The sequence below is a fragment of the Lissotriton helveticus genome, chromosome 8 (assembly GCF_964261635.1).
Source record: "Lissotriton helveticus chromosome 8, aLisHel1.1, whole genome shotgun sequence".
Classification (NCBI taxonomy): Eukaryota; Metazoa; Chordata; class Amphibia; order Caudata; family Salamandridae; genus Lissotriton; species Lissotriton helveticus.
The window spans coordinates 56,522,941-56,549,285 of record NC_136069.1 but is presented as its reverse complement, the minus strand read 5'-3'; positions in this window follow the sequence as shown (position 1 = coordinate 56,549,285).

The window sequence follows — 26,345 nt, the reverse complement described above, 5'->3', positions numbered from 1 at the left end:
CATGATCAAGTTCTCCTAGGTCGGGCAATGTCAAGACGGGAACCCAGCCTCGTTTAAAATTCACAGACGGAAAGAGATAATTATGACCAATAACTGTTTTTATATTTGTCTTGGGTCTTTGTATGTCGTACTTGTACTGTCCCCCGTCTGAGTTTGTGTGTATGTAATGTACAAATCTGCGTCATCCCTCTACACGTGTTTCCGTGTTACCCAACCTCTGTTAGCAGAAACTTAGCATAAAAACAACCTGAAAAGAAAGAAATGGTAAAGCAAAATCCGTAGACCATTAATGAACTTGAACTTTTAATTTAACACAACAAACAAGGAATAATAACGATAAACTGTAGAAAGTGAAAGTCAAACAGAACATTCGCCCCCCCCCCCCATTCTGGAACCTTCCAAAGTAGGGCAGGGTTACGGCTACGCCCAACCAACGGCAACCCATATAAGGCGAGCCCCGCCGCCAACTCTTGGTCAGGAAATCTTAACGTATGGGGGAGCCGGAGGAGAGGCAGGAGCCCGCAGCCTGGGCATTTGCAGGTAGTCCCGCCACATGTCTCCTTGGCCGGCCGCAACGGGCCTGGAAAGACTAAGGTAGTCCCGCCACATGTCCAAGAGGAGAGCGAGGCACCTCTTCCTTTTCTCTTCCGTCACAGCCGCAGCAGTCCTGGACGGCGGGATGTCCTGCACGTACCTCCACAACAATCTGTCCAAGTTGGGCTGGGAGGGAGAGGCGACGCGGACGAGCCTCTCCCACCTCCACCGGTAGGAGGTTTCCCAGCCCCCAGCCCGACGCCGAACACCCCCAGTCAGGCGATGGTGCCCATACTTCCACAGCACCGGACACACCATGGTGGCACCCCAGTACTTGCGCAGCACCGAACGTACAATGGTGGCACCCCAGTATTTGCGCAGCACCGAACGTACAATGGTGGCACTTGGGGAACACCGGATGTGGAGAGGCCTTCATGCGGGGCGATGAAAAAGGAGCGGCATGGAGTGCACCGGGAGAAGGAGACGAAGTGAACGAGTCTCCCTCGCCCCCAGGTGGGGGCATCACAGCTGCACCCCAGCTGAACGTCCCGCTCTCACAAAACAGGGACCTCTTCCTTTCACTCCGAAGGGTCTCTTCCATTCTTGCAAACTCGACGAGAGTGGCCCCTGTAGGGCCTCAAAATGGCGTCTGGATCCGCTGGAAGGCGGGCCCCGGCCACTAGAGTAACTTTGGCCAGCCATACAACTCGAACATTTGTCCCATGGAGCACGAGCCCCCATCTCCGACAGCATCTCCGCAGCCTTGAAGATCATACAAAGGTCCCCGGCGGAACCTTCGGCCTTTGCAGGTTTCCGGTAAGGGACGGCTGCCTTGATCGCCAACGAAACAAACATGACATTGCCACACCTTCTGTTAGCGTGAATTCTAGAACTGCCGAAAAGGACTCTGGTCCAAACTGCCAGTAATGGAAACATTTCCCCCTGATGCTGCTTCCGGACTGTGCCGGCCCCGCCCAAAATGGCGCTGGTATCAATCGGAACTTACGAACACCTCGTGGTGTTCCTTCGCACTAATATAAACTTGATGTTCTGAGATTTTATATGATCCTTTGTACACTTGGCTAGAAAAGACGAAGAGAACTCACTCGATGAATAGTGTGAAAAGATCCCCGTTACAAATGTTGATTACGAATGTACAATGTATTATATTTTTATAACTGATGTAAACCTCATTTACGACGCACACGTACGGTATGCATATAGGAAATCTGATTACAACTGTTATGATTATGCTTCTAAATTATGAAAATATATGCCCCCGAACCCCCAGCCAATTAATAGACGTTTTAGTCTCTTACAAATGAATGAGTAAAACTTTCCGATGTTTTTATTGTTGCAAACGACACCCCCCACTGTACGCACTTTAGCCATTGCCACGACCGACCAAATACGACTACACCCTCCTAGTCCATATGCTGAAATGAATTTGCAAAATAAAGTCTTTGAAACTATGGACGGGTATTGCATGCTTTATTTTAAAACAATATGGGATGGGTAGGAAAGTTCTTTTTCTGTGCACCCTACTCTGCTCTCTCTTTAAGGTTAAAGGAAGATGGTTGCCCAGCCCTGGAGGACGGATCGGATCGACAACACGACACTCCGCCTTAAAAGTACGCGACTGACTCATGAACTCTCGCGTAGAGGAAGACCGTGACTTCCAAGGATGGGTAAAACGAATGGTGTAAATGAGGGAATGTAAAAGGAGGGTGAAATGAAATAATGTAAATATTGTAAAGTACAACGTTCCAAAGTAGCAGGGACCCGAGAACCGAAGAACTTTAGAACGCCACGGCGTTGAAAGAGGTTTAAGGATCCCGATGGTGAGATATATCCTTTGACTAGATACCTCGCACTAGGCACCTCTGGTTTCCTTTTTATGTTTCCCCGCACACGCCCTACATGAACACACTACCCCCCCCGACTCCGAAAACCATATCCCCGGGGACCCTGCCCCAAGGAGGAAAGACGAGTAAGAGGTAAGTAAAGGACTTATGAATCCATGTATTTGAATACGCGCGAATGCTGTCTCCCCCACCCCCCCCTTTTTTTCCTCCCTCTGCAGGTTACATCAGAGATTACAGCCAAGGTGTGGCGAAGATCTGAGACCTTGCCATGTCTAAATACACGAAACGGACTAGCGCCGCAGGGTGGTGTCTAAGCACGCCTGCAAACTACTCACGTATCGAACAAACCCGAAAAATTAGCACAACCTGATAAAAAGTGATCACCCTTAAACCAGACCGGACGAATGAACCCATGTCACGTATGATGCGAAACTGTGAGGGAATGTGTGTGTGTGTGACTGAGGCGTTGACCCAACTGGTCAAAGGACCGAGAATGCGAGAAAGTGCGACAAAATGGTACCTCCTTTTTTTCTTCTTTCCTTTTCTCAAAGCACGTCCCCTCTACCCTGTCTAATGCTCAAACTGCATGATTACAAGATTCTAACGCGGACTCGTGAATACCCTTTACTGTGCAATGCACTAAATAGCCTTTCTTGAATGCACTGCCGCCCTCTCTGTTGCACGTGTACTATTTAGCCTGCCGTTGCACTCTCTCTCTCTCTCTCTCTCTCTCTCTCTCTCTCTCTCTCTCTCTCTCTCCCTCTCTCTCTCTCTCTCTCTCTCTCTCTCTCTCACTCTCTCTCTCTCTCTCTCTCTCTATTTTTGCACTACCACTCTTCCGAGTGGTTGGCCCCGAAATTGGCAGATTGCCACCCCTAGCACACCACCTAATTGGCTTCAAATACCGTCAGTATTTGCACAAACGCTTGTCTTTAATACAATCACCCTGAGGCCGCGTCATTACCTCTCCTTTTCCGCTAGAAGTAATGAACCCAGGTTGGGCCGTAAGGGAAAGGACAGGTAAGACGACAGAGGTTCCCTAATCTGGCCCGAAATAAGGGAACTACATGTCAACGGCTCCTATAGTATAAAACAAGGACCTCAGAATACGCGACCCTCCCCTCCCCGAATCGTCGCAATACCCAAACCAGAAAAACGATCACCCCCGTTACCTCCCCTGTCTATGTCCCTGGTTGTTTCCCATAAAACCCCTGTCCTTCCTAGAAGTAACCGGGCTGTAAAAGGTTACGTAGGACCCAGAATGATGTTTTACAAGGTTAACAGACTAGACCAAGGTAAAGAAATCATCAAAATGAACCCCGCAGTAGTTGAAAAACAGGATGCACCGATAAAAAGGAAATGTTTAGCCATGTTCGTCTCTCAGCAAAATACCTGTGTAGTACCATGTTGACGACTCACTGTACCCTTTTGTAAATGTGAAACTGTAGAGAACGGCATATCTTTGCCAGATTTGTCTCCCGAAGGTGGGTTACCATCAGATGAACTGTCATGCCTGTAATAAATGATTATGAAGGAAAGTCATAGTAAATCCAACAGGTCCGCCACCGGTCATTCATATGCCAGTTGTGAACGTTAAATATAACGGACATTTTCATTCTTTGCCTGGAGCTGGGAGAGAAATAGACTTTTTGATTATCTTCATCTGCAAATTTTCTAAAGACTGTCTTTTCAAACTTGTTTAAGGGTACTGCTGTTGGAGGAGAGAAGGACCGGATGTGGGAGCACGAGGCCCGACTGCAGACTAAGGGACACCTGCGAGATTAGCCAAGGCGAGACCACGACTGAAAGGAGCTGCAGGACGAGGCACTGTTTTCGACAGCATGAAAAGAAAGGGTCGACCTGATGCCCCTGCTCGACGTCCAGTGCCTTTCGACAAGTCCCCGCTCTCTGAATTCCGTCGCACGCCCGCCCATTTGAAGTCTCTCGTTCCCCTAGTTTGTTCCCAATTTGGCCTTGCTCCATCCCCCTTTTCCTCTGACCTACCCTATGGACTGTTTTGAACGCTCTTCTTCCATCGGAACTTTCTGACAATCACCTCAAAGGACACAGGGCGAAAAGGACCTTTCCGACCAGAAACGCGAGGAAAGGGTCGTGCCCTGCAACGCAGAACTTAGAACAGAGCTGGACTCGTAGCTCCACCGCCGGTGCTCAACAGCGCCAACGAAAGACCACAAAGAACAATGAGAACTCATAAAACTTCGAACATTTGACATCCTCAATCACCGTTTTTATGCCTCATTTCTCTCTCAGCCGCCATTGTATTGATCCTGCTCCAATCCGAATCTGAAATATGTATTAACCTGCCAGTTCACGTTATGATATGTACTTGCTGCTCGCCGTTATTGTATTGCATTCCTATGACTTTCCTGCTGAACAAGTTTATCAAAGTTTATCAAATAGGCCCGCCTCCTGAAAAGCTAGAAACCTCAAAATGTATTGTTTACAACTCTTTTCCATCTAGGGTTCCTACCGTTTTCTTTCTCATGCTCACCACAGTAGAACCGAATAGAAAATGAACCAGCAAGATGTCTTGAATATGTTAAAGGGAGGACTGTGGAAAATTAGTGCGTTTTGGTGAACATTATCTGCGCCATCTTGCCTCTTCCCTGATGCCACACTTTTGCCGTGCGCGCCCGCCATTTTAAGATACCCCGATCAGAACAAACCCTTTTGCATGCCGCTGGCCCCTGACATAGCCCTTTGCCTTCGCTAAGCCCGCACGCTGACCACCCCCTGCTTGCACCTGCCTTGAGTCATAAACCCCTCTTCGGCGCTGCTCTGCCCCAGGCCCTCATCCTGTTCCCAGCGCGACGCCTCCCTGCTTTCCTTTCATGATCTCCGGCCCTTAGATGCAAACCCCCTTTTTCCCCGTGTGCCCGTTTTGTCCTCCCCGTTCCCAAGCCGACACCCAGCTCTGCCGATACCATCCTTGCCCCTCCCCGTACAATAGAAAGCTTCCCCCATCAAAGAATCCCCGGGTTGATCAAAGCCCCCACCCCATGAGATCCGATCAAACTCCCCACATTCCGTGAATCGGCGGATTATCCAGCTGCGCGATGCTCATCACCTGTTGTGACTAGGGTGGGGACTTCAACTGTAAATGTGTGTGGGAACGGGCCCAAAGGGGAGTTCCGAGAATGTCTTTTCCATACATCAAAGCTTTAAACATGTATGTGTAATCTGCAATAAAGTCATAAATGTTGGTATAAGAGGCCGGGCCTCAGAAATACAGTTAGAGCACCTCAGAACGATACCTTCTGTCCGTTTCGTTGTGTTCTCCTCCGGAGAGAATAAAAAAACCTTGTTTCCTGCTTTCCAGTCTCCAGCGCCTGCCTCTTCATTGATTTAAATAACTAGAGGGTCACAGAGGCAATACTGCCGGGCAAATATCGATTGTCCCCGACCCGAATGAACTTTTTACACAAGCTATAGCTGGGTGTTTCATGTTATGAAAATGCATACTCTTGTGAAGGGGGCAGCGTGGTACATGCCTCACGGACTGGCATTACAAGGGCAGTTGTGCCCGCTGCTTGCACCTGCATTTGTTGTGTTCAGGACAGGATGCGTTTTCACGTTTAGGTACATGTGCTGGATGTTCACCAGAGCACTGTCAAAGTCCGTGCAAGGGAACTTCTTGGTGGAAATACTAACAGCTCTTCGTGCAGTCCTGCCGTTTCTAAGTGCTTTAAAAATTAAAATACATTGAGTGAGGACAGGAATTAAAAATAAAGTTTAACATTTTGAAAGATTGCTTCCGTAGTTGGTCTGACTTATTGAGATGAACGTACCAGAAAAGTAGAAGCTGCGTGCTGTGCTGAAGTTAGCCCCTCCCTGTAGTATTAAGGTGGCTTCTCAGTTACCCTCCTGCGCACAGACTTACAATCTTCCAGTAAATTACCGCTGTGAGGGAAGGAGGAGGGGTGTTACAAGAAACAAGTCACCCACCGCCAGGCGCATTTTCTGCCACATCAGCCATCAGTGCGAGAGACACTAACACCGGTAGAGACAAACGACGGACTACTCCATTATAGCAGCGTGGAACGAAAAGAAGAAATGAACAAGCCGTGAGCATGCATGTCCCGAAACCGGAAGTTCGGGAGCATCACGGCTGTCGCGCGGTGGCTGCAGAAGTCAGGAGGGGTGACTAAGGACGTCGATGCGGTGAGTGGGGCTTAGTTGTAGGGGGGGGCGGGTGGGGGTGGGTGGGGGTGTGTGTGTGTGTGTGCATGTGTGTGTATGTGCATGTGCGTGTCTGTGTGTGTGTTCAGGGTGGGCTGCGTGCGTGATTGAGAGAGGCGCTGTGTGAATGTTGGACAGACAGGGGATGTGCACGGCGCCGGGAGGCTGGGCATGCGCGTCCACGATGTAAAATCGACGCGCGTGCCCAGGTCTGTCTCCCTTGAGAGCCAACTCCACAGCAATAGGTCTCCAGCGAGACCTAAAAAATGAAGATGCCTAAGAGCAGTGTGCACTTCAAGCTGCTTCTATCTTTCCGAGTCCGAATCAAATGTTTTTTCCCGCGCCGTGAATTCTTTTAGGACTGCCTAAGTGTTAATGGCAATGTATGGGGCTACCGTGCATGGGTGCTAAACACACTACAGCAAGACCCCACCAGCAACATTTCACAAGGAAGGAAGTCACCAAACATAGCACACACGTGTGCCTGTTTGGAAACGCTAAGCGCAATAATGAATTTCCCGCAGTATTTAAAGCAGAGTGCAAAATTCCCACCCGCTTTCAGCATGTAAATACAAGCTGTATGGGGACAACTGGCAGATGGTTTTGGTTGCACTAAGCCTTGCCACACGAAGTGTTAGTACATGAGCACTTTTTTGTTGCCACTTTCAATTTAAATCTCTTGTTCAAAATGTACCCATAAATATTTTGTGTAAATGACTGGGGGGCGTTACCATAGCTGCCAACGATTCAGGTGTCAGACAACTGAGAAATAACTAGTGGTAACACTGCTGCCGTCAGTGGTCATTTCAGCATCTGCCCAGTATCACTGTCGTATGACTCCGCAATATCGGGCGAAGATGTAATGCAGCAGAATACATAAAAAAATATTCTAGTAACTGGGTCTCCCGAAATTTCCCCCTCCAACGTCATTACAGCACGTTCCAGCTGATGGGCTAACGCTGGCAAGAAAGAAGCCCGTCAAGTTCATTATACAGCATCTATTATTACTAGCTATATCATAGCCAGTCACAGCTTCTTATCACAAGATTGTCTTTACCAGCGTGACTCTGTAAAGGCTGCTGTCAAGACTGAGAAAAAGACACACTTACGGGACAGCAGTGCACATGCCCTGGTATGACTAAACAAACACAAACTGTGAAAATAACGCTCAACATGAATAACAAAATAAATCCTGCTGAAAATTGTTTTGTTTACCTTTTTTGGGACAGCGAAACCAAGCGAAAGGCAAACAACGTGAAGGCGCACAAACAAGCACAATGAAAAATCTACTCTCATCTTGAAACAGTAAGCACATTTTTCTGAGCAATATACGCCCTTATTGCAGCAGATATCGTCAGTTTCCTCAACAGGACAAAATAGTAAAAATGCAAGCTTCGGCAAAGCCTATCAACCAGAAGTTTGGTGTGTGTTAATGGCTGTATGATGCCGTGTGACACTTTGGATGCACAGACAGCACACTAACAAATACAGACAACCCTCAAAGACACATACACACATGCAGATAAATACATACAGGCATACGCTGACAGTTAAATGTTGGATGGATGCATGAATGTATTCATGGGACGGCCAGTGTACACATGGATGAGTAGAATGTTGGGCGGCTGTTGGTGCATTCAACTGTGGGTGAGTGGGTAGAAGGATGGGGCGTGGTTGCATTGTTAGAAAAATGCAGGAGTGGATGGATGGATGAATGAATGCCTGGTGATGGTGGGTGGATGTAAACAGGTATCTCTGGACGGCACACGTGAGGGTGGATGGAGAGGGAAGGATGGATGAATGAATGCCTGGTGATGGTGGGTGGATGTAAACAGGTATCTCTGGACGGCACACGTGAGGGTGGATGGAGAGGGAAGGATGGATGAATGAATGCCTGGTGATGGTGGGTGGATGTAAACAGGTATCTCTGGACGGCACACGTGAGGGTGGATGGAGAGGGAAGGATGGATGAATGAATGCCTGGTGATGGTGGGTGGATGTAAACAGGTATCTCTGGACGGCACACGTGTGGGTGGAGGGGTATGGATGGAGAGGGAAGGATGGATGAATGAATGCCTGGTGATGGTGGGTGGATGTAAACAGGTATCTCTGGACGGCACACGTGAGGGTGGATGGAGAGGGAAGGATGGATGAATGAATGCCTGGTGATGGTGGGTGGATGTAAACAGGTATCTCTGGACGGCACACGTGTGGGTGGAGGGGTATGGATGGAGAGGGAAGGATGGATGAATGAATGCCTGGTGATGGTGGGTGGATGTAAACAGGTATCTCTGGACGGCACACGTGAGGGTGGATGGAGAGGGAAGGATGGATGAATGAATGCCTGGTGATGGTGGGTGGATGTAAACAGGTATCTCTGGACGGCACACGTGAGGGTGGATGGAGAGGGAAGGATGGATGATTGAGGTCTAAAGGGAAGAATCAACACATGAGTTGATAAGCGCAAATAGATGGTTGGATGGTGGATGAGCATTGGCAGAAAGTTTCAGGAGTGGAAAATGAATGCATGAGGAGGAGTGTGTGGGTAAACAAGTAGTAGAAGGAAGACAGCCCATGTTACAGTTGTCATCTCACGTCATCAAATTTAGAAGGCAAGTGAACAAGAGGATTTCTGTACAGACATGTAGCATTTTTACGCTTCAACAAGTATAATTTTTTTTTTTAAACCACACTCTGATATTACACAAATAAAGATAGAAATGGCAGTGTGTTCTAATGAGGAAAAAAACATTATATCATAAATCATCCTTCTAAAAGAACAACAGGCACACAAATCACCCTACTTTGGGTGGAGGGTAGTTTAAAAAATAAATGTTAAAAAAAAGAGCGCGCATACACAGCAAGATAGGATGCAGATGCAGTACACAACTACTTTGTTGATACATGAAGTCTGCTGTGCTTCCTCCAAGCAAAGGTCTCTTGCGATTGAGCACTGCGGAGCCAGTGATCAGAAGCCTTCAATTTTTGCGGGTGGGGCAGGAAGGGCTGGGCTTTTTGGATTTTGGACATGACTACACTATCAGACACAGAGAGACTAGCAAACAGACCGACTGCTGCTGAGGGGAGCAACTCAAAGAGAATCTGCCAAAAGAAACAGGACGAGAGTGCCAGGGATGACTGGGGTGAAAAAGTAAATAAAATAATTAAACGGTCTCGAATTTGTCAAAGTTAGGGTTCTTGGCTTTTAAAAGTACAATGTTTTTTACTTTTGTTAATTTATTTTCAGTGGTGTCATCATATTTGCATAGCGCTATTGCCATTCATATGACCGTGAGGCACTCGTGAACCAGAAAACAGGAATAGGTTATGAGGGAGGGGAGACAAGAGTAATATGCTGCCGCAAAAAAAAGTAACACCACCCTGGAAAAAGCAAACGATCATAGGGAACACAACATTAAATAAAGCATGTGAAACGTAAGCAGGAACATTATGGTTACCTTATAGTTTTTGTATTAATTATTCAGAAATCAATTAGTGTTTTTACCTGAAAAGTTATGGACATGACTACAGGGCCCGGAAGGCACCTGTTTCAATGTCCACTGCTTATATCCTTACAAAACGTAAGCAGTATGGGTTAAAAAGACCACATACCTGAACATTATTTATAAATAAAAATAAGGAAAACAGCTGATTAGGATCACATTAAACATTTTCCATTGCACCCATCAACCAAGTATTGCAGAACCTGCAGGAATGGTGCACTTCCCCCACCCGGGAAAAAATATTGTTCAAATAACGACTAGAGAACGAAAGTAGCACTTCACTGGCAAACTCTTTAATGTGGCGCTAATGTGTGCGGGCGTGAATGAAACCAATCTGGCCACTTTGCGACTGTTCGGTCTTGCTTTTCAATTTTTTTCTTCACCTTTTTTCCTCTCTGTCCCGGGGATGCACATTGGAATAGAAACATTTCTGGAAAAGATGACATTTGCAGCAAAAGTGTTTCTTTCTTTTTTGGATCCTTTTCAAAGGGGAATACATAAAGGGAAGGTGATGAAAGAGAGGGTAAGAGCCGTTTGTGGACGTCAACTTTTTCTGCAAGTGAGGAGCAGCGAGACTGTCACTTAAGTGGGTTCATGTTTTTTACCTCCACCCTTCTACTTCTCCCAAATCCCCAGAGTCATAAATAGTGGACACTCGCTTGCCTGCACAATATAATAGGAGCCTGATCGATTGGAGCACCGTTTGCATAATCTCCAAGCAGCTAAAAATAATCAAACTGGAAGTCCAATCTGATTGGATCAGCTTACCCAAGTACTTTATCATTCCACCTGCCGTGCTTGGAAACAGAGTATGAAACGGACATGATGGAGACTTGCGAGACACATGGTCTGGCTCGCAAGCTTGATGCAAAGTAACTCCTGCCACGGAAATGATCGGACTGTGAAAGCACTTTCAGTCTGACCGCCGTTCTCGGTTTTCCAATGCACACCGACACCTTTTCTCTGAGAAAGATGTACAGTGCAGCCAAATTACTGACCCCTCTGAGTCTCATTGGACTGCAGAAGGAATAAATCATGAAAAGGGCAACAAAAGAATGAGCCCGGTTAAAAAGAAAATAGAACCTCATTCACCCTGCAAGTGACACCCGTCACTAAGTGCCCAGATCTCGGAGGCCTCTGTGCTAGGATCACTGGGGCCCACGACTGGGTACTTACTTACACACGTACATACACCCCCCCAGCCCCCCTCCATACGTGTAGTATTAAGGCGGCTTCTCAGTTACCCTCCTGCGCACAGACTTACAATCTTCCCATCAGTGCGAGAGACACTAACACCGGTAGAGACAAACGACGGACTACTCCATTATAGCAGCGTGGAACGAAAAGAAGAAATAAACAAGCCGTGAGCGTGCACGTCCCGGAAGTTCGGGAGCGTCACGGCTGTCGCGCGGTGGCTGCAGAAGTCAGGAGGGGCGACTGAGGACGTCGATGCGGTGAGTGGGGTTTAGTTGTAGGGGGGGAGGGAGCGTTTGTATGTGTATGTGTGTGTATGTGCATGTGCGTATATGTGTGTGTGTTCGGGGGGTGGGGGCTGCGTGCGTGATTGAGAGAGGCGCTGTGTGAATGTGGGACAGACAGGAGATGTGCACGGCGCGGGAGGCTGGGCATGCGCGTCCACGATGTGAAATCGACGCGCGTGCCCAGCTCTGTCTCGCTTGAGAGCCGACTCCACGACAATAGGTCGAGAGAGCTCGACCTAAAAAGGGGCAAGGGACAGTCTCCTCCTACTGCTGGCTGCTGCTGTTGACTTTTCGGGCCAGGTCGGCATGCTCCTTGCGGAGAGTCTCGAGCAGGGTTTTGGTGTTGAGGAGCTCCTGCTCGAGGTAGGACACCCTCAGTGAAAGGCGGTGCACGCGTGCCTTGCACCAGCTGTGGGGGGCAGTTGATTTCTTTGCTGCTCGGCGGTGGCGGGTGGCTGCGGTACCCCGGCTCCGTACCGCTGGAGACCTGCTGCGCTGACTGGCTGACCCAGGGAGCGCGGAGGAGGATGCACGTGTCGCCGTGGATGTTGTCGACGTACTGTGCGTGTCCTCCTCCTCCTGGGCCACCAGCCGCCGATATTCGGCGACAGTGGCCTCCAGCCTGCGTTGGTTTGGAAGGAGCATCTATATGAAGAAAGAAAGACATAGTCTGTTACCAATGCTCTTTAAGATGAACACAAAATGATTCAGCAGAAAGTTGTGTCACAGTAGAACTAGCAACTTGCAAGCGCAGTACATAACTATTGTGACCAGTATCTATCTAACCTCCCACTTCTTCATCCTTGCTCTAACATTAGTGGGAGTTTAAGGAATCAATTCTATGAGCATTATGGACTCACTCCATTAGAGTCGACTATGACAGTACACCAGTCTTATTCTTCTTCTTCTCTGTTGTTTAGCAAAATTGGTACGTTAACTTCTGCAAGCCGGCATAATGCCAGCGCAGTCAACTTGCACCCGAGAAAAACAGACGTCCGCCATGATGAATAAGACAGACTTGCGTTACTGTACCAGTCCAGTACATGCAGGTGGTGATGCTCTTACTTTTCTATTACGGGTGGCACTGAGAATACTCTGTTACAAGGGCTACTGCTTAATTAATATAACTTTCACCCTACAGTGCCAATGAATACTAGAAAAGGAAAATGAAGAAGATAAATAATCTGATTATCTATCACTGCACATGGTATGTATTTGCTTACATATGGGATGACGTTAGGTGCTTTGCTTTTTATTAAGTGAACAGTGATACATCCACACGTGAATGACTGAGTTCTACTAAACTTATTAACAGAGGTAGTGAGTGGCCATCGTAATAGCCGGATATATGCTGTGCTTGCAATACAAACTACTGCTACTATTCATGGTAGTATTCGGACAAAATTACAACTTCTTTTCCTTGCCTTTCCTACACTGGGACAGACGTGCGGGTGCGGTGTTACATGCTCTTCAAAGTAACACTTAGTTCATCCAGTGACCGTCTACTCTCTCTAGATACACATATGCTATCTAAGAGTCAGATAGTACCATGATCCAGGCATCCATCCATTCAAACTATATGTCAATCATTCTTCTTCATGTCTCTCATCTGGACAAACCTTACGTTTTCTCACAGGAAAACAACCTTTTCATTTTATTTGGGAAACCGCAAGCCATACATCCGAGCTTGACTTGCATTTGAATTTCAACCAAAGCATATATTGCGCATACATACAGTTTCTGTTTCACCCACCCAGGCTGTTCTCCTTCCACCCATCCTTGCTTCATCCTTCACCCAGCCATGCATCATATTCCTTCCCAGCCACCTCGGGCACCAATCAAACACGTATCATTCTTCTTTGTCAGTCATCATTACTTTTAACTTGCTCGTCCTTCCACACTTACTTACACCCTTCTTTCGCTTTTCGTTCATCCCATCCATCAAGTTCATCTCAGATCAGATTTGGATTCTCGAAAAAAAAAATCACTGCTGAGTTGAAGTAAATTTGGTTGATAAAAAAACATTGTTCTAAATTTGAAAGTCTGCTTAACAGTATAGTAACTTAACTGTAGAACATATATACTACACCCGTGCAGAGAGCACACTATGCAGTCTGCAATCTCAATAAGTAAGGAATATAAGAGCTTACCACTGCCCGCCACTACCGTGGCAACCCGCACTGCAGTTTCGTCCGGCACTTGCACCGCCTCCTCACCAGAACTGTCCTCCTCCACCTCCGCGCTGGGCCCAGCACCAGATGTTCCACCTACAAAGTACATTTAAGAATGTTAGATGTCATAGACATACACCACTCACTAGTATTTTGTCTAGGAATGAAGAAATGTGAATACAAAAACCAGTTTAATAATTTGTGACTGTCTACTCTAAAGTAAAAATGTCCCTTTTTCCAGGGAAGGGTGTTGTCTTGCTGCACTTTTTGGCACAACTGATGAATGCTTGCTTTTTAACACGCACCATTTTTCTCATAACAGACAGAAGCTTCACTTCTAAGAACAAATCATCATCACTAGGACGGAGTGACCAACGATTCAGCACCAAAAAGAAAAATTAAAGTTCAAACCAGATGAGGGCTCGGCTCGCCCACAATAAATGTGTGAAATAAATCACTAAGCACTTTCCCATTTTTAATCAACCGTTTATGTTTTATGACAAGCTTGATTTTAATAAATATTTTTACTTTTAATAAAGCTTTAAAACTTAAATAGACTCTGTGGTTTTTGGTCAAGAGTGACTGAGCAAAAGGTTTTGCAATTTCCAAGCATGAGTCCGTGCCTTTGACACTTCTGGACTCTGACTCTTGCCCTGCGTTGGATAATCATCATTGGGGATAAATCATCGATGAATTCGGGAGCTAAATGACTCTGCCACACTATCTAGTCAGTAAGGAGATTGGGGGTTCTTCAAAGTCTGATATCACTGAGGTATGTGGAAAGTCTACCTGCGCCTATTATAATTGATAAACAATGCACTATTTAGTGTCCATAGTTCTGTTTGTGCAGATTTGTCCCTACAACAGTAGTAGTATGGATTGTCCTCCTATCCAAACCAAAAGTAAAGTAGTATCTTATTCTTTCTTGGTGGTCATTCACCTTTTTATTGTTGGTAATTGTCAAAGCATAAACATTTAGAAGACTTGAAAAGACATTATGGACAATCCCAGAGGACTGCACTCAGTGCATAGAGCTATTGCTGACTAGAATGGGAGTTTCGTTTAACACCTTTTGCCAACTGTGCAATCTTAGTTAGCTACACAGACAGACTAATAAGAATAATCTAGTAATACCACAGGGAGTCATAGTAGAGGCAGGATAAGAATTTAGATACAGTCTACAAGAAGATCAAAGACGATTTAGAAAAAATCGAATGAGGAACGCTAGGAAAAAATAGGTACTCTATATTAAAATTAAAACTTACCGGGGCCAGCAAAGGAGCCCTCGCCTGACCGATCCTGGCCTTGAACAGCAGCAGCAGTCGATAACCCCTCCTCCTCTGTCCTCTTGCCCCTGGGGGGAGCTGATGTACAACATGAAAGAAAGAAATACACGAAAACATGGATGATTGTTGTCAACCAAATCAAACATTTCAAAAGAACAATAACAAAATATTTTGGTGAAATAGCAAATAGACAACTATTCCATGGGATATATTGACCTATCTCATGTGGTCTACTACGATATTAGTATTGCTTGATTTGCGGACGGTCGACTTGGAATGTTATGTAACTCACTAAACAAACTACTAAAAAGGTTCGCCTAGGACTGGCAGGCAGCAGTCCGCAGCACGCAAAGTGACAGCCAAACTCCATCGTGATTGCAGATCAGCGACAACACTAAAAAGTTTCCTACTACATTAACCAGTCATTAAAATATTCAAACTATCAATCCACCACCACTATTTCTTCTTATTGCCAGGTGTACAAAGGAAGGACTGGACTTGAGTCTGTAGGGGCAGATTTACAAGCCCCTTGCGGCTCTTTTGCTCCATTGTTGCGTGACTTTTGTGACGCAGCGGCAGAACAAAAGAGGCGCCATGGTGCGGCGTATATTAACAACGTGATGCATATGGGAGATGCATCACGTTGTAAAGCCCTGCGTCATCAGCGGGCGTTCCGGCGCAATTCCTGCGCAGGAACGCATCCTAAAAGTGGCTGAGGGAAATCTACAAGATTTCAATCAGTCACTTTTAGGACAATGATGCGTGACTCAAAGCCTGCACCTGCTTGAAGCAGACGTACAGCTTCACACAGCATTGGGGAGATAGGGCACCCCAGAGCATTGCTGGAGCTGCGCCATCGTTGTGACGCAACTCCAGCAATGCGCCACCTTTACGGCACAGATGCGTAACGCTTCGGTGACGTTTTGGGCCCATGGTGCGCCGCATTGTAAATATGGCGCACCATGGGTAGTGGTGGCGTGGCGCACAATTACTGGCGCATCCCTGCTACTTTGCAGGGATGTGCCGGTAATTGAAAAGCTGACCCTTAGTGTCTAGCATTACGCAGTTCTTTACACTACACTCATACATAATTTCTCAGGCCAATGAAATGAACACAAAATAGAAAACAAATAAGCATAGTGTGAGAAGTTGGCCTGATATATAGTGCTCACTATTCTAGTGATCACTGTGTATCATACCAAACAACCCTTATTGATGATTGGTTGTAAGTCAACCTGATAGACCAGCTATCCTAGTAGCATGGACAAGAGCAGTCTTTAGGCTAAACTCTAGAGGGCGTGTTAAGCCAGCTGTTTTACCATCACATTTACCCCTTGAACACCAAGTGAAAGGACACCACACAAGTTGTTATGAAAATAAAGTATATTTATTTATAACAAGACTACCCTGAACTCTTTATGAGTCAGGGAGCTAAGCACAATACAAAACTCTTAAGAAAACACTTTAAGTCGCACAATTTACACAAATGCCCGAGGGGCACGAAAAACCATATACTACAAAAGTGGAATGCGAAATATAGCAGGTAAGTAACAAGATCCAGAGGCTTCAGGATCGCTAGGACTACACTACTGAACCCTAAGGTTAGGAGCAGGAGGCCTAGGGAGATCGGGTGCAGAGTGTGCACTCTCACGCGGGATGCGGGACAAAGTCTATGGATGCTAGATTTCGTAAAGTTACAGTTATCGGACGAATCCGACTAGTTAGGCTGAAAACGAAAAAGGATCTGGACACTTAGATAGTGAACCTACGTTGGAGCACCGAAATGCTCGAGTTACCTAGCCCAGGGGCTGCGGCTGCATAGGGTTCAAAAGACGTCGGGAATCCTCGTTACAGTCTATGGAGCCTGAAAGAAGAAGTTGCTGGCAGGCGACCAGTGATGAAGTTCGATGGGATCCAAGCCTGGATCGGAGTTGAAGATGACCTGAAAGCAGAGGGGACTCAGTTCTTGATCACTAGCCAGTGATCACATGGGCACCAGGATGGCACCGGATGAAGTCACCTCTACCAGGTGAGTGGGCAACGCTGGGCTCTGCAGTCTCTCGGACCAGGAGGCGTTGTCGGCGACCAGGATGGATGGGCGAGCTGTCCCACGGAGGTGTCTGCTGTCGGCGCTGCTGAAACCAGGATTTGGAGCAACAAGCCTTGGCAAAGGCAAGCCCACGCGGTGGACTCAAGATGGCGTCTGGAGTGGACCAGGAGGGTCCGGGGTGCTCCTCTGTTGGAGGGGAGTTAGGGCCAGTCTGGAGCAACCAGACCAGCGATGGAAGTGTCGTGGTTCATCGTCAGGAGGGCCATAAGCCAGCAGGCAAGTAACCGGACAACGCGGTGAGCAGCAAAGAGCAGAAGGGCCCCACGCAGATCTCGTGGATGCTGCGAGGCTGGACTTCGGTGCTGGAGCTGCTCAGGGTTAGGGCTTCTCAAACCCCAAAGCACTCACTCGAGGATCCCTCGGCGGTCGTGCTGGATAAGCGTCGTGCAGGTTCTGAAGATGGCCGGTCCCTCGGGTCTCGTCACACCCACGAATCTCAGCTGGGCTGATGATGTAGGTAGAGGTCAGAGATGGCAGGGAATCCGGGTCTCGTCGAGCTGGGCAGTCTTGATCCGGAGGATGGACTTACAGCAAACCGCATGCGCTTAGATGGTGCCCGCTGGTGCAGGGTGGCTACTCCTTAGCCACAAGGGAGAGTCTTCAGAAATGTTCAAGAGTTCTTTCGTGGAAAGTAGTCAAGATTCAGAATTATCTAATTTGGGAAGGGGGCCTGCTCCTACCTTTATCCTAAGAAAAAGGGGCTGGCACGCGACTAGGTGCTGCCCATGGGTGGGACCAGGAGGGGGGTGGTTACACCCCTTTCCTTTGTCCGGTCTCTCCCCAGCTCCGGGCTGGTGTGCCCCTGGAACTGGTTTGAGCCGGCATATGCACAGTGAGCACCGGGGTGCCACTTGCAGTCACCTTCCTTTCAGCCCTGCCTACCTGGGATACACAAAATCCTGTCTGGGATGGTGCTAGCACCGCCCCTGACAGGAAACCCTTTGTCCAGGCCTCCCTTGCTGGAAGGACTCCCAGCAGCAGGAGGGCAGACTGGTGTCTCGGTGGCAGCATCCATTTTGTGGAGCTGAGGCTGTGTTCAACTTTAACCGGGGTTACAGCTACCAACATGTCTTCTCCCTCTAGAGGGGTGGAATGCTACCCCCGTCGCCAGAACTGGCGAGGGGGTAGTATTCCAAAGCGTATGACACCTTACACGACATGTTTAGATAATGTCAGACCAAAGTTACCATAACCGCGAGGATTATAAGGCACTTAAGAGTATATGGTCTGACGCTATCATGGAAACGACTAAGGGATGGATCCCGAAGGCCGCAGACAGGCTCAGCTCATGCCAGAGCACTATCTCACACGATCCCAAGCACTCTGCCTCCAGGATTGTTAAGGCCTGCCATAGGAGTGACTGATAGGAGATCTGTGTGCCCATTTTAGGTTTAGATATAGGTATACTATATCTAAAGCAAAGAGTGATTACACCACCTTGCCCCAGCTGTCAAGCAGCCAGTTGTGTCAGTTTTGGATGGCCAGCCAGGGGTGGCATAATACATGCTTCAGCCCCTGGTAGGCCCTGGGTACACCTATGCCTTAGATACCTAAGGTATACTGTACAGGGACTGATAAGGTGACTCAGTATCCAATCAGATATGTACCTAGGGTACATGGAATCCATTTTAACAGGGAGAGCAGTGGGCCTAGGGTCCTGAATAGAAGGGCCCCAGGTCAACTAAGTCAGAAGACCAGCAAAACACCAGGCAAAAAGTTGGGGGCAACCATAGTCAGGGATCTACCTTCCTACATAACCCCCCCCCCCAAACGAAAGGAGATAAGGCTATCCTTGACCAGGTAAGCCTATATTGCCTAAGTGGCCATATAAGGAAGTACCAGCACTGGCATGGTTACCCCCTATCTCATGGTCCACTAAGCAATCCCTCACCCTAAGGGTGTCTGAGGGTCTCCACCATAGGGAATCTCTACCTGTGGTGTGTTTTGGCAAAGTAAAAGGCTGGTGCTGAGATGGAGTACTGAAGTGAGGCTCCACTAATTTTGGGCTCAGCTTCCTCCAATCATTATCCACCATAGAGGCCTTTCTTTCCAAGACTGAGTTGTGTTGGGCTCTCAGGGTCAACCTCTGGCTACCTAAAGCTGGAGGTTGGGTCCCTCTGTTTGGCTTACTGGAGGGACAGGTCAGGTGTGGGGCCCTTAGGTCCCAGGTTTGGCTGTGCCCAACAGTGTCCATCTGGGGGAAGTCCCTAGCTAATTTTAAGGGGGATCCCTCAGGAGTTTGTTTTATTTTCACTTGGCTAGGACTACTAGCTTCAGTGCCCTTAATCTGCTGATTGGGGAATTCTTTTGGACAGGGGGCCCTTTGGGGTCCACCACTGGCCTCCCTGACCTCTACAGCCCTGGGCTGACTGAGGCAGGGTAGAGAAGGGCAGGTTACCTGCTCCAGACTGGGTCCCACCTTGGAAGGGTCCACTGACATCAGGGGTTCTGCCAGGCTAGGCCTGACTACCTCTGGGGCAGTTTCTTCACAAGGGGTCAGATCAGTTCCCTGAGGAGGCTGATCCTTTCCTAAAGTCTGGTGGGAGGGAGATCTCTCTTCCTCCTCAATGCTCTCTGTCTGAGTGGAGTGATCCATAGTTTCAGGCTTCACAACACTATTATCTGTCTGAGTTTGAGCTGTGGCCATCACAACTCTCCCAACCTTTTCAGGAGGGTACTCAGTTTGGGTATGGGCTGTTACCATCACAGCCTTGCCAACCTGTTCTGGGAAGGAATTTGTCTGAGATTGGGCTGTGACTGGCACAGCCCTCCTGACCTGTTCAGGGAGGACATCTTGGACTGGGGCTGTGGCTATCACTGCCCCACTAACCTTACCATGGAGGTTTACCATTTTGAAATGGGTTTCTTGCTCTACCTCAGCCCAGGCTGAGATCTCTAAATCATTCCCCAGTAGGCAATCTACAGGCAAGTTTGATGACACTGCCACTCTCTTGGGGCCAGTGACACCTCCCCAGCTGAGATTTACCACTGCCATGGGATGATCTCTCTGCACTCCATCAATATTGGTCACCTGGTATGTGGCTCCAGGTAAAAGTTGCCTTGAGGGGACTAGGCTCTCAGTCACCATGGTGATGCTAGCCCCTGTATCTCTATAGGCCTCAACTTTTATACCATTGATGAGGGGCTCCTGTCTGTACTTGCTCAAAGTGTTGGGACAAGCAGTGAAATTGGCAAACCCCATGCCATTTTCACAGACAAGAGTATCTAAGTCAGGGGACCTGGTTAGGCCAGAGTCCCCAGGAACTCCCAAAGTAAATGCACCCACATTTTTGGGGGCACTCCCACCACCTGGGGGATTACTACTAGTAGTAACAGGTGGCTTGGGAGGGTTACTTGGGGGTATGTTCTCCTTATTGTTGTTGGCCCTTGGGCAACTGAGGTCAGTTTTATAATGGCCTACCTGTTTGCAGGTATGACAATAAGGTTTCTTTTGGGTATTGGAAGGATTCTGGGACCCACCCCCTTCAGAGGATTTTTGGGGCCCTGATGTGGTTTGATCTGAAGATTTATTCCCACCCTTCTCTTGAGGCTTGGTTGATTCCTTCTTTTGGTCACCACCTTGGTTCTTAGGCCTAATCCTGGTTCTGACCCATTTGTCTGCCCTCTTACCCAATTCCTGTGGAGAGGTCAGATCAGAGTCTACCAGGTGCTGGTGTAATAACTGGTTCTGACAATTATTTAAGACTTGCTCTCTCATAATTAGATTATACAATCCTTTGAAATCAGTAACCTTACTTCCCAGTAGCCAGCCTTCAAAAGCCTTAGTGGCACAATCAACAAAGTCAGCCCAATCCTGAGACTGAATTTTCTGGGTGTCCCTGAACAGCAACCTGTACTGCTCAGTGGTTAAGCCAAACCCATCAATCAGTGTATTCTTCAGGACTTGGTAATTGTTAGCATCCTCAACTCTAGTAGTGAGGAGCTTATCTCTACCTTTGCCTTCAAAGGAGAGCCACAGTATAGCTGCCCACTGACTCTGGGGGATGCACTGGACAGTGCAGGCCCTCTCCAAAGCAGTCATCCATTTGTGGATGTCATCCCCTTGTCTAAAGGGGGGCACTATCTTACTCAGGTGTTTAGTGTCTAAACTCCTTTCTTTATCTCTAGGGATATTGCTGCCACCAGTGGGGACTACCCCACTCAACTGTTGCTCTCTAGCAAAGCAAGCTTCTCTTTGGCCAGGGCAAGTTCTTGCCTCTGGATCCTCAGATTAGACTGTTACATCCTTGCTTCATGTTCTCTTCTCTGAGGGGAAGCCATTCTCCTCTGGGGAGAATTCATTCTCCTCTGGGAAGAGGCTTGAGAGTGCACAGATCTATTGGAGTCCCTAGAAGGAGATCTATCTCTTCTAACTCCAAAGTTAGGCCTCATTAGGGTCAGTACTGGGGGTCCCCCAGATCCTTCCCTAAGTAGGTCTAAGTTGGCCCTAGTAAGTCTGCTGACTAGCTCAGGCCTGTTGTCTGCCTCATCCCCAGAGACTTCCTCTTCTTCCTCCTCCTCAACTACATTTTCAGTGTCAAGGAGGTCTGGATCACCAAGGGTACCCTCTAGGGCTGGCATGTTCCCATCTGTATGAGAAGCTTTCCTAGCATCATATGTCTCTAAGAGACATAACAGAAAGGGAGTGGTGGGGTTTGACCCCTGTTTCAATTTCCTGGAGGTACACAATTGTCTCATCTCCTGGAAACTGAGAGCTGCATATCTTGAGATGACCTGTGGGGGGTCAATAGCCACTAGGGGAGTCTCTGAAGACTCTCCATGGGTAGACATGCTTCTAGTGTGCTGTAAGTGATGCACCTACCTACACTATGGGTTTACCTACTGATCCCTTGCTAGAGTTGTAGTTTAGGGTGTGCTAAGCCCTATTACACTACAACAGCTGGTTCAGTAGAACTCAGAGTATTCTAAGTTAAGTTATATGTACCTATGTACCTATGTGATCTTTCAAATGATATTCTTAGGATACGTGTGTGGTAAAACAACAGCAAGCTCAAATCCCACCGCTGCCACCAATGTGAGAAGTTGGCCTGATATATAGTGCTCACTATTCTAGTGATCACTGTGTATCATACCAAACAACCCTTATTGATGATTGGTTGTAAGTCAACCTGATAGACCAGCTATCCTAGTAGCATGGACAAGAGCAGTCTTTAGGCTAAACTCTAGAGGGCGTGTTAAGCCAGCTGTTTTACCATCACATTTACCCCTTGAACACCAAGTGAAAGGACACCACACATGTTGTTATGAAAATAAAGTATATTTATTCATAACAAGACTACCCTAAACTCTATATGAGTCAGGGAGCTAAGCACAATACAAAACTCTTAAGAAACACTTAAAGTTGCACAATTTACACAAATGCCCGAGGGGCACGAAAAACCATATACTACAAAAGTGGAATGCGAAATACTAGCAGGTAAGTAACAAGATCCAGAGGCTTCAGGATCGCTAGGACTACACTACTGAACCCTAAGGTTAGGAGCAGGAGGCCTAGGGAGATCGGGTGCAGAGTGTGCACTCTCACGCGGGATGCGGACAAAGTCTATGGATGCTAGATTTCGTAAAGTTACAGTTATCGGACGAATCTGAATAGTTAGGCTGAAAACGAAAAAGGATCTGGACACTTAGATAGTGAACCTACGTTGGAGCACCGAAATGCTCGAGTTACCTAGCCCAGGGGCTGCGGCTGCATAGGGTTCAAAAGACGTCGGGAATCCTCGTTACAGTCTATGGAGCCTGAAAGAAGAAGTTGCTGGCAGGCGACCAGTGATGAAGTTCGATGGGATCCAAGCCTGGATCGGAGTTGAAGATGACCTGAAAGCAGAGGGGACTCAGTTCTTGATCACTAGCCAGTGATCAGATGGGCACCAGGATGGCACCGGATGAAGTCACCTCGACCAGGTGAGTGGGCGACGCTGGGCTCTGCAGTCTCTCGGACCAGGAGGTGTTGTCGGCGACCAGGATGGAGGGGCGAGCTGTCCCACGGAGGTGTCTGCTGTCGGCGCTGCTGAAACCAGGATTGGAGCAACAAGCCTTGGCAAAGGCAAGCCCACACGGTGGACTCAAGATGGCGTCTGGAGTGGACCAGGAGGGTCCGGGGTGCTCCTCTGTTGGAGGGGAGTTAGGGCCAGTCTGGAGCAACCAGACCAGCGATGGAAGTGTCGTGGTTCGTCGTCAGGAGGGCCACAAGCCAGCAGGCAAGTAGCCGGACAACGCGGTGAGCAGCAAAGAGCAGAAGGGACCCACGCAGATCTCGTGGATGCTGGGAGGCTGGACTTCGGTGCTGGAGCTGCTCAGGGTTAGGGCTTCTCAAACCCCAAAGCACTCACTCGAGGATCCCTCGGCGGTCGTGCTGGATAAGCGTCGTGCAGGTTCTGAAGATGGCCGGTCCCTCGGGTCTCGTCGCACCCACGAATCTCAGCTGGGCTGATGATGTAGGTAGAGGTCAGAGATGGCAGGGAATCTGGGTCTCGTCGAGCTGGGCAGTCTTGATCCGGAGGATGGACTTACAGCAAACCGCATGCGCTTAGATGGTGCCCGCTGGTGCAGGGTGGCTACTCCTTAGTCACAAGGGAGAGTCTTCAGAAATGTTCAAGAGTTCTTTCGTGGAAAGTAGTCAAGATTCAGAATTATCTAATTTGGGAAGGGGGCCTGCTCCTACCTTTATCCTAAGAAAAAGGGGCTGGCACACGACTAGGTCCTGCCCATGGGTGGGACCAGGAGGGGGGTGGTTACACCCCTTTCCTTTGTACGGTCTCTCCCCAGCTCCGGGGCTGGTGTGCCCCTGGAACTGGTTTGAGCCGGCATATGCACAGTGAGCACCGGGGTGCCACTTGCAGTCACCTTCCTGTGGTAAATAAATAATTAATTACCGGTACAATTTTTGAATACAGTGAATAAAACAGATAGCTCAATAAATAAGAGACAGGATTCGAGGTATCTTGAGTCTTACAGGCTTTAATCAGACATAAGGGAAGGGACAGGAACGGGATAGCCTGCACGGAAATAGAATGGATGGCAGCTGCCAGGGAAGGGGAATGGCATGGGAATGGATAAAAAAAAGGTTCTCTTTTAGTAACAGTACACAGTATGTATACTAAAACAATTACATTACATTCAATACAGTAGGCGTAGCAGTAGGCGTAACTCGTAGCAGTCGCGAAAGATAAGGACAAAATGATGTAACAAGAAGGCGTGTACAGGGCGTATACATAGACATGTGATGTAAACGTCACAGAAGTGTCATAAAGGGGGCGGAAACATGGAGGGGGCTACCTGAGCAGCTGGGACCTTTAACCTAGTGGTGCGCGCAAACGGGCAATGACGTGTTACCAGGGAGAACTGGGGGCTATGACTTCTGCACTAGAAGAAGAGACTAAAAGTCTGCGGTGTCAGGACGACATGTACCTATATCATATCTGGTATCTGGTGTTTGGAGTACATGTTGATAGAATCCAAAAGTTATCAGGACAAAGGCTACTTGACACTAAGACTGGTACGTGCATAATTCTACATGTATTGCGTGTGCTAGGAATATTCTATGAATATTAATACAGTAACTTTCTTACATGGAGACAGAAAGGCTAGACCATGGCTGAAACTATTGATGCGATTCAGTAGCTTAGGAATGCAGAGAAGGAGAGCTGGACTGATAACTAGAAGCATAACATACTCTTGGCAGACTGGCAGGCAGAGCCAGGCCGGGCCGGGCACTGTGAGGCAGGAAGTAAGTGAAGGGTCAGGGATGCAGGTGGGGGCTGTATCGCTCCTCGGAGTGGGTTCAGAAAACTGGAGCTTGAATCTGGTGTCCGGGCCCTTTTGAGGCCTAGAAACGGGGACAATGCGAAGAATTAACGTGCACACTGTAAAACGTGGCAACATAGGCCTAAGACTCGTTGCTTTCACGAAAACTGGAAACTGGCATACTAGAGTTGGACACAACTATAATTGCGTCTTTAATCGATCATAAGGGAATACATGCATATCGATCATGCACATATAACATAGAGTGGGGAACACGTAGGCACATATAAGATGGCAAAATTTACTTTTCCACATTCCCTCCTTGTGCCCTACGTTTCCATCAGGAAACATCAATATTCATGATACCATCTATCTGTTCATATAGCATCATTTGCTCGTCTCGAATTGTCTTGGAACGGGACTTAGGACTAGGGATACAAGAGGTAGCACACATGCCGCAAATCGCAGGGCCACATTGTAAACAGAGGCAGCAACTGAATATGATCATTACTGCTATACCTAGGAATGACAATACTTTCCATCCCCAGGCAGATATAATACTCCAGAGCCAACCGGACCATGTCCAGGTGCCTGGATTCTGGTGTAACTGATGGGCAATTTTATGAAGTCTGGTTATAGCTGAATAAACAGACGGCGCGTTATTAGGAATGAAAATGCAGCAACTAGATCCGATGACTCTACAAGCCCCTCCTCTATCGGCCAGTATGACGTCAAGAACGAGACGATTTTGGAGCACAACAAAATGCATAGCAGATTGCTCTTCGGTTAAGTTACCTAGAGCGGAAGTAGTCTCATTCACTACTGCTTCAAGGGTTCTCGTTAACCTACGTATTAACTTACTATTCTGGACAGGACCTATAAAGAAGAAGAAACCTTTATTGAAGTCTTGATATTGTTCTAGAGCAGTTTCAGTTTGATCGACAATTGGGGACTCGGTCTCCCTTCTATGTCTAACGTGTACTAGATGTGTGTTTCTATGATAATCGGATGGGGCTAGAAAAACTGGTGGCAGTAGGAAGGCAATGTAACATGTTCCATCCCAATCGAGGGGCAGACGAATATATGCGGTCTGACCACAAACAAAAAAAGAATGACGTGAGGCTTTGAAAATAGATTTCCCACTGTCACTATACTCGACCATAGTAGTACAATCACTATGTCCTACATGTGCGGAACCATTCTTTCTGACACATAATTCGCCTTTGACTGGTAGTACTGAAATAGCAGGCAAATCTGAGAGTAGTATCGGACTGAACATTCAGGACCATGAAATTCGAGGAATAATTACCTAAATCATATACTTCATTTTCTAGATCTAACCCTGTTCTATGGGAAAGACCTTGCTTGTCTGGGAAACATGTTCGATTCAGAAGGGACATATCAGTTGAGGATGACGTTAACGTGGACCAT